The sequence below is a fragment of the Amblyomma mixtum genome, chromosome 2 (assembly GCF_055824585.1).
Source record: "Amblyomma mixtum isolate Tamu chromosome 2, ASM5582458v1, whole genome shotgun sequence".
NCBI classification, from domain to species: domain Eukaryota; kingdom Metazoa; phylum Arthropoda; class Arachnida; order Ixodida; family Ixodidae; genus Amblyomma; species Amblyomma mixtum.
In genome coordinates, this window is record NC_143013.1 from 157,402,622 (window position 1) to 157,412,315 (window position 9,694).

At 43.9% G+C, this 9,694-nt stretch overlaps 1 long non-coding RNA gene across 1 annotated transcript; it reads right to left on the bottom strand.

Annotated features, from left to right (window-relative positions):
• Positions 1 to 2,096: 2,096 nt before the first annotated feature.
• LOC149361376 (uncharacterized) lies at positions 2,097 to 8,512 on the bottom strand. The gene is made up of 3 exons (XR_016288394.1): positions 8,117 to 8,512; positions 7,131 to 7,311; positions 2,097 to 3,069 (listed from the first exon to the last, which is right to left on the bottom strand). It is a non-coding gene; the product is annotated as an uncharacterized LOC149361376 (long non-coding RNA).
• Between the last annotated feature and the right edge of the window lie 1,182 nt (positions 8,513 to 9,694).

The following is a 9,694-nucleotide window of genomic DNA, read 5'->3' on the forward strand; positions in this document are numbered from 1 at the left end:
ATTGGGCATCTGTATACGGGACTGCAGAGCCCGCTGAGCTCGTTCCTGACGATCCATGCTGGTATATGTGTCGAGCAGACGACGGCGGAGCTCATGCCATGATGTTAGAACTTCTTCACGATTCTCGTACCACGTACGAGCGCCGTCTTCCAGACTGAAGAAGACATTCGAAGTGTTGCGGTGTCCTCCCACTGATTGAAAGTTGCGATGCGTTCAAACTGCATGAGCCAGCCCTTACAAAAATTTTTAGTAACTTTGTTTAGAAAGTCTTTCGACAATTGTTAATAGAACCTATCAACATTGAATAGAAAGTCTTTTAAACGCATTTGTACATTGTAGTAACCACCTATCAACCGTCTTCCGACAATTGGCCACCGATATCCAAAAGACTCAAGTACATAGAAAGTCTTTATACTTCCTATCATCCCCTTATCGAGTTTGTATACACTTCCTATTGACCCCTTACCGACAATGTCTACCAACACCCTATTAACGGTCTTCCGACAATTGGCCACCGTTATCCAAAAGACTCAAGTACATAGAAAGTCTTTATACTTCCAATCATCCCCTTATCGAGTTTGTATACACTTCCTACTGACCCCTTACCGACAATGTCTACCAACGCCCTATTAACGGTATTCCGACAATTGGCCACCGTTATCCAAAAGACTCAAGTACATAGAAAGTCTTTACACTTCTTATGAACCACATACCGACAATGTCTACCAACACCCTATTGACGGTCTTCCGACAATTGGCCACCGTTATCCAAAAGACTCAAGTACATAGAGAGTCTTCACACTTCTTATCAACCACATACCGACAATGTCTACCAACACCCTATCAACGGTCTTCCGACAATTGGCCACCGTTATTCTAAAGACTCAAGTACGAAGAAAGTATAATTCCTACATCAACTTTTGGAAAAGTGTATGTTAACTACACAGTACAACACTTTTACCAACATAGATTTATCACTTCAAAATCATTTTGTGAACACTATCCTGGAGTGCTTAAAGAATAATAGAAGCAAAATGCAAATTATTACATTTATTGTGCACAAGTGTACATACGCGCTACAACACATGCATGATGCATCAAAATATTTTATGGAGAACAATAGAGGAACAGAATATTGCCTTCGGCACGCTTCCCCTCAGTTCCCTCTGAGTAACAATGACTGACACACAGCAATTGAAAAACATAACAGGTTTTAATTCACGATGTTTCGGCTGGAGGACCAGCCTTTTTCGAGTATAGTATAGCATTCGAAACAAAAGCTGTGCGCTTCAAATGCTGCAGTACACTTGAAAACGACTTGCCCTCCAACCAAAACATCGTCAATTATATCCCGTTAGGTTTTTCTTACATATATACGAGGTGTTTCAGGGAAGACTAAGTAATTTTCAAAAAACAGGTATTTTGAGGTGAATGTATGGCTTTTTCAGCACAGTATTACCAGTGTTGGCAGGCACCAGAAAACTTGTGAAGAGTCTTACGTAATAAGCTGGTTAGCTAATTTTTATTAATGAACCTTTTCACTATCAGAAACTTTGTTAAAACATTAAGTTGGGCTAGTTGGTAACGGCTTGAAGGAATGCATACTCTTAGCGGTAAGAACACACACAACACCAAGACACACACACACAGGACACCCGCTAGACTTCAACTATCTTTACTGGACACTTGTACGACATAAATATGTATCACTGAGCACACGCAGGTGCCTCGTCATCGGCATCAGGTCTAACTACGACCTCCCCTCTCCTCCAAGGCATACGGTTGCGCCGATAAAATATCCCTTTTTCTGCCAATGCCAGGGAGGGAGTGCTTACACACGTCACCCGCCTCTTGAATACGAAAGGCCTGGGAGCCGAGAAAAAAGAAAGAAAAATTATCGAAGTCTTTCGTATTCAAGAGGCGAGTGACATGTGTAAGCACTCCCTCCCTGGTGTTGGCAGAAAAAGAGATTGTTTATCGGCGCAACCGTATGCCTTGCTGGAGAGGGCAGGGCGTAGTTAGACCTGTTGCGGATGACGAGGCACCTGCGTGTGCTCAGTGATACATATTTATGTTGTACATGTGTCCAGTAAAGATAGTTGAAGTCTAGCGGGTGTCCTGTGTGTGTGTGTGTCTTGGTGTTGTGTGTGTTTCTTACTGCTAAGAATATGATTCCTTCACTACCAGAGTTAGGCGTCTAGTTGCCATTAGAGATTTGTAGCAGTTACATGCACTGGAGGGGTTTCTTTCCCTGTGTGCTTTCAAAAGCGCATGTATTTTCGCACGATGCAGCCAAATTTTGTCGAGCCACAGCGGCGAAAGTAATCATGTTTTGTACATTCCAGAAACTGATATGGCTGCTACGAACATGTTAGTTAAAAAGTTAATTATCAGAAATTAGTTAACCAGCTTACCAAATACACCTCAACGGCTTTCTGGTGTCTGCTAACACTGGTAATATTATGCAGCAAAAGCCATATTTTTGAAAACTACTTATTCTTCCCTGAAACACCTGGTGCATATAAATACTGCTCACTTTCCTGTACAACACAGAAACAAAATAGTTTATTCTGTAACATGAAAGTTCCATGAGCCACATAACAAACCCGTGGAAAAAAACTGCATGCATACACACATATCTCTCCAAAACAGCTAAAAAATCCCACACAGTGAAACAATGCTTACACTGTCTTAAGACCAACATTAAAGGCTCCAAACACTAGTGAATTAAAAGTCAAACAAATGCCAAACATATGCTAAATGTCCCCATGGATGTAGATATTAAGCTATGAGCTGATTTTAATAAAAATGCATCAGCACAGAAATGCTTAAGCGACTTTGTTGGTGCACTATCCTGACACTTGTCCTCAATATCAGGCAGCCTGCTTGTTGTTCATCATCATCATCAGCCTGACTATGCCCACTGCAGGGCAAAGGCCTCTCCCATGCCTCTCCAATTAACCCTGTCGTTACTTGTCTGCATCACCAGTGGAAGAGATAGCGTCCTAGTGATGAGACGTGTGCACGAACAGGTAGCCTTCTCCATGGCAGAATGCAGCAGCATGAGAACTGCACAAGAAAACATTCAAAGTATACAGTTATAGTAACTTCTAATAGAATCAAACACGGAGCAGCAACAATCAGTTAAATGTGCACTAAAATGCAGCACTCCGAGTGAGTTTGATAAGGCTGCTGAGTAATAGCATAAGCAGCAGTCACAAGACTAGAACTAAATGTAATGCGCCCTGAACAAGAAAAAGCTATAACATGCTGTTGTGTTCAATTCTGCCCCCACATTCGAAGACTGAATGATATTCACAGGAACTGACATTAACGTGTTACACCTAATTAGGCAGGCTCGAGACAAGGCGGTAGGTGACTATGGCATAGGTTCTAGGAACAGTAGGGGAGAGTTATTAGTAGAGTTCGCAGATAGAAATAGTTTACGGATTATGAATACCCTCTTCCGCAAACGAGCAAACAGGAAGTGGACGTGGAAGAGCCCCAATGGTGAGACTAAACATGAAATAGACTTCATACTGTGTGCACACCCTGGCATCGTAGAGGATGTGGAGGTCCTCGCTAAGGTCCATTGTAGCGACCACAGAATGGTAAGGTCTCGTGTTAGCTTAGATTTGAAGAGGGAACGGAGGAAACTGGTGAAGCGAAAGGCTATTAACGAGTTAGCATTAAGAGGGAAGGTAGAGGAATTCAGACTGTCGCTGCAAAACAGATTTTCCGCTTTAACTGAAGAAGACAACCGCAGTGTTGAAACAATGAATGATAATCTTACAGCTATCGTTACAGAGTGCGCCGCAGAAGTAGGTGGTAGGATGGTTCGACAGGATACCAGCAAGCTATCTCAGGAGACTAAAGATCTGATTAATAAACGCCAAAGCATGAGGACTTCTAACTCCACAGACAGGATAGAACTAGCAGATCTATCGAAGTTAATAAATAAGCGCAAGGTAGCCGACATAAGAAAGTTTAACGTGGAGAAAATCGAGCATGCTCTAAGGAACGGAGGTAGCCTAAAATCAGTGAGGAGAAAACTGGGCATAGGTAAAAACCAGATGTATGCGCTAAAAGACAAACAGGGCAATGTCATCAGCAATATGGATAAGATAGTTGAATTAGCCAAAGAATTCTACACAAATCTATACAGTAGCGAATGTATCATCAAGTTACTGAGGGAGGCAGTCGAGCACAGCAATGGGACATCCTGCCAGTAACGAAGGAGGAAGTAAAGAAAGCCTTAGGATCAATCCAAAGAGGGAAAGCAGCTGGTTAGGATCAGGTAACAGCAGATTTGTTGAAGTACGGAGAGATTGTGCTACAAAAACTAGCCACCCTGTATACGCAGTGCCTTGTGACCTCGAGAGTATCAGAAGCTTGGAAGAACGCTAACATTATCTTAATTCATAAGAAAGAAGACGTCAAGGACTTGAAGAATTACAGACCAATCAGCTTATTGTCCGTTGCCTACAAGGTATTTACTAAGGTAATCGCTAATATAGTCAGGACAACCTTGGACTTTAGTCAACCAAATGATCAGGCAGGCTTTCGTAAAGGATACTCGACAATAGACCACATTCACACTATCAATAAGGTGATAGAGAAATGCGCAGAATATAACCAACCCCTATATATAGCCTTCATTGATTACGAGAAAGCATTTGACTCAGTGGAAACCTCAGCTGTCATGCAGGCATTGCGGAATCAGGGTGTGGAAGAGTGTTATGTGAAAATATTGGAAGATATTTATAACGATTGCACAGCTACTATAGTTCTCCATAAAGTCAGCAATAAAATTCCAATACGGAAAGGTGTCAGGCAGGGAGCCATGATCTCGCCAATGCTCTTCAATGCCTGCTTACAGGAGGTATTCCGGGGACTGGAATGGGAACAGTTAGGGATAAAAGTTAATGGAGAATACCTGAGTAATTTGCGATTCGCTGATGACATTGCCTTGCTAAGCCACTCAGGACAAGAACTGCAAATCATGATCAACCAGTTAGGCAGGCAGAGCAGAACGGTGGGGCTAAGAATTAACATGCAGAAAACCAAAGTAATGTTCAACAGCCTAGCAAGGGAACAGCAGTTCGCAATTGGTAGCGAGGTGCTGGAAGTAGTAAGAGAATATGTCTACTTAGGGCAGGTAGTGACCGCAGATCCGGATCATGAGAGGGAAATAACTAGAAGAATAAGAATGGGGTGGAGCGCATATAGCAGATTCTCTCAGATCATGATTGGTAGCTTACCAATATCCCTGAAGAGAAAAGTATACAACAGCTGTATCCTACCGGTACTCACCTATGGGGCAGAGACGTGGAGGCTAACAAAGAGGGTTCAGCTTAAGTTAAGAACAACGCAGCGAGCTATGGAAAGGAAAATGATAGGTGTAACGTTAAGAGACCGGAAGAGGGCGGAGTGGGTGAGGGAACAAACGCGGGTTAATGACATCTTAGTTGAAATCAAGAAGAAGAAATGGGCTTGGGCAGGGCATGTAATGCGAATGCAAGATAACCGCTTGTCCTTGGGGGTAACGGAGTGGATTCCAAGAGAAAGCAAACGCAGCAGGGGACGGCAGAAAGTTAGGTGGTCGGATGAGATTAAGAAGTTTGCGGGGATACAGTGGCGGCAAGTGACAAAGGACAGGGTTAATTGGAGAGACATGGGAGAGGTCTTTGCCCTGCAGTGGGTGTAGTCAGGCTGATGATGATGATGACCAAATTAGGCTACCACGAAGAGATATTTAGCCATTCCAGTCATATGAAGATAACATGCAGGCCATAAAATATAAAAATTATGTTGTGTTTCTGATTTGTCTGCACAAAAATTCAGGCAGCTTTTGCTTTCAAAAGTGATGGCACAAAGACATTGCAATATAATGCACATGTTGCTGTAGAGAATGTATCATTTGGAGCTACACCAGGTGTTAGGGGAAAATGTATGAACAAAGAGTACAAAGGTGAGCAAGTTCGTCAGGGCAAGAGAGGCACACTCTAAAGCAAATGAATCAAAATATTAAGGCACACACTGCGTCAGATACAATACTTGTAAGTAAAGCTGCATAGAACTACAAGCGATAAAAGCCTCAGAAACGTGCCCCTAAGGGAGCAGCTGGACTGGTAGTTTTTTATTTGTCCCGCAGCACATCCCTCTAGTGCTGAGGCCTGCTCATATCTGTTTAAGTTAAGAATACATGGGAAACAAGCAAACAAGTGTTGCAAAGAAGATAAAAATGTGCACTTAGGTTGTTCTTTAGGAAATTACCTGTCACTAATTGCAGCAATAAATAACTCGAGAAAGAAAATAAGTTATTTACACAGCTTATTACAAACCTTGATGGCACGGGAGAAAGGCAACATCAAATGCATCGGTTCAAGTAAAGCCAGGGGTCTTGTTAAGGTCACAGCAATATTTGTTGACTTAGGCTCAGCTAGTGTAATGCAATCAGTAACTGAACGTCGGCATGAATAAAGAAAACAATGCGCCAGTACTCAATTCCAAATGCATTTCAACTGTACAGTGCAGTCAGTTGTGACAAAGGGAGTGTGAAAGAAAACCTCAGCAATGCTCATGACATCGAATAAGCACCTTTCTTCTGTACAGCTAAAATATAAGCTTTGCAGGGTTTCATGTAATGCAAGGATAACCTGGTAAGGTATCAATTATTGATGCTAGCAACAAATATGCTCCTAAAGCAGAGTGCTCCACTTGAACGCCAATATTCAATTATGCCTTGCCCGTTAGGCCATGCCTATCACATCACTGGTTCACTTCAAACATGCCATACCTTGTAAGAGGTAGGTACTGCTGAAGTAAACCTATAAAATTTATTTGCTGCTTTTAGACTGCTGTATAAAGGTCATGAAGCAGATAATTGTTTTAATTTGGTCTATACAGTGGTCAAGATTTCCAAGCACGAGAGGCATGAGGGAAAAAACTATAGAAAGCATTTCACACTATAACACAATGCACTTGACTAGGGGAGTGCTCTTATGACGCCCGCAATATCTTTTCGCTTTCTCTTGGTCCTCTTTTAAAAGAAAAAAAAACGAAAGAGAGAGGGAGCCTGGACCAGAAAATTTTTGGCAGGCTAAAAAAGACAAGGAAAATATACCCACTTGTCTACCTATCCTTTTACAAGTGGCACATGCTTGATATTCAGTGTCAATGGCTAATAGGCTGAACCAGCAGGTCTTGATGTCATTTGCCTCTGGTTGAGGTAGCATTGGCTCGATGACAGATGAAAGCTGGTGCAAAAGTAGCGTGATGATACCGGTGGAGCAGCTGTACAGGGCTTGACTGCGGGTGCATTTGAAGAAAGGCTGCATTAGAGCCATGCTTTCATAAACATCACAGAAGCCACATCCCATTGAAACCTCTAGCTGTTCAGTCCAATGTGTTCATGAGTGGAGGCTAATTATTAATTACCTATGCCTCCAATAGTTAGCAAAAAAATGGTTTACAAAGCTTGTCATACTTTTCTTAAAGCTATTATTCGCGAATCACGTTATACTTTTATCGCTTCAGACTGAAAATGGGGGAATGACATAAATGTAGTGAACGTAAAAAAATAAAATGACAACAAACCTTCCATTGTGCGATTACCTCAGCTGCACTGCAATGGAATGGTTCTGCTATTTTTAATCGTCGTTTCGTTGACCAGAACTATCAAGAAACACAGCACTTGATGTGACTGCGACGTAGAACGGGCAATGCTCCTTATCCAGTAAACACTCAGGCAGCAGAATCAAAAGACGCACGCCGCTACAAGCACTTTTCGTTCTTATGGTCTCCTTTTCACGCGCTGCTCCTGTTAAGTCGGAATAACGAATCAAGCAGCACCCCATAGTTTCGGCGTGCAACCAAATTCTCTCACATAACTCCTGCGCCGAGGAGCTGACGCAAACAGCGTGAGGCGGCGGGTTAAAAGTTGCATAGTTTGCAAGCGAGCGTGTCAGAACACCTTCTCTCCGCAAACGATCGCGTGGTGCCCGCATTTTGCACCTCACTGCGAACAAGACGTGAAGACCAACGCAAATGCATTCGCAGCCCTCAATCATACCCCCGACACATCGCAGAAGTCATTTTCCAGTTCTGTACTTACATTTGTCAACGTTCACGGCAAGCCGTTTCGTCTATCGGGCATCGGGCGCCGGCCGCTCTCGGCGTGGTTGCGTGCAGTACGTCAGAGCAGTTTTTGAGCACTGCGTGCGCGTAAGAACGTCTTCCGCAGCACTGGAGCCATCTGTCACCTTCCGAGTTCAGTCACACTACCACAACACTAACGAGGCCGCACATTTAACACAAACAAACTGAAGAAACGCACCCACATCACAACCGTCGCACCCCGCCAACAAAGAGTCGTTTCAGCGTCCTAAAAAAGATAGTGTAGCGCGCGGCCAACATGAGACTCGCAATCCGCCGCCAGCGAACGGAAAGGTGGCGCTAATGTCGCCTAACTTTACACGCGTTAAAAAAAGAATTGATAAAGCCCTTTTTGCCACAAACTTGTTGCATTAAACGACTAAATATTTTGTTTCAATTACAAAGTCAGCAAATTGGAATGATTGCGGTGAAAAAATGCGACTACTCACAACCATCTGTTTCTGGCGGCGCTGCGAACGAAAGCTTGGAAAACCGGGCAGCATGCCGGGCAGCTACAGGCGACGCATCTGGGGCCAGGAAAGCCGCAGCCGCTGCACGGCTGCACTGTCTGCCTAGTTCTAAGGCTATAACTCAGCTCCCCGTAACTGCGTCGCAGAATAAGGAATGATGATGATGTTGCCAAACGCTACTGGTTTCGGTTTTTATTTTCGCATATTGTGTGGCTTAGCGTACTCTACACAGCTTGGCTCATGCGATTTAGTGTACGTGTGTACCTAGGGAACACCAGCGTTCGCACGCCGCTCTAGCGTGACGCGCGAAAGTTTCAATGCTGCGCTGCAGCATCGCCTCTGTTTTGTGTGCGTTTATATCACGTCATTGGACACCTTGCACGCTCTTTGCTCGAGCGAGCCCCGCCGACAGTCGCTCTACCGTAGTCTTTTTGTGTGCTTCCTTGATTGCTTTTTGCCTCTGCCTGATGCGGTCCTCGGCTCGGCCTCACGTCCGCTGATGGCAGTAAGAAAAGGCGAAGAATGAGCACATGCTTTCGCGCGTCTACTCCGTATGACTACGTTAAAACCGAACACTTTATTGCAGGATTCCTTAGTCATTGCATTACGGGAAGATAGAAAATACAGCTCTCACCACGTTTTCCCTCGCCACAGCTTCGTAACCGTGTTTGCGTTGAAGGAGATGCAAGTAAAGATGCGGAAGAGGCACTGCGCCTGTGCTTTAGCGGTGCTCAAAGTGGGGGCTGCTCTCACCCTAGCTTTTTCCATACTGGAAGCTCCTCTGTGGCTCAGTACTACCGAAAAATGTAACAAGTCAAGAATGAGGGCTTATAGTGCTCCAACTGCCGTGCACCTTCCTCATGCAAAGCCCTTGTTACCGCAGTTGAGTACAGCGGGCCGCTGTTACCTGTTTTGTTTCTCTATACTTCTCTTTATAGTATCGGCCGCCGAACATGAATAAAAATTAATATTGCCTTGCCTGAAATTTCGCATGTACAGTCGCTGAGGAACGAAGCAACTTGAGTTCTCGAAGCTGTAAGCCTGCATACGTTACACAGAATTTACTC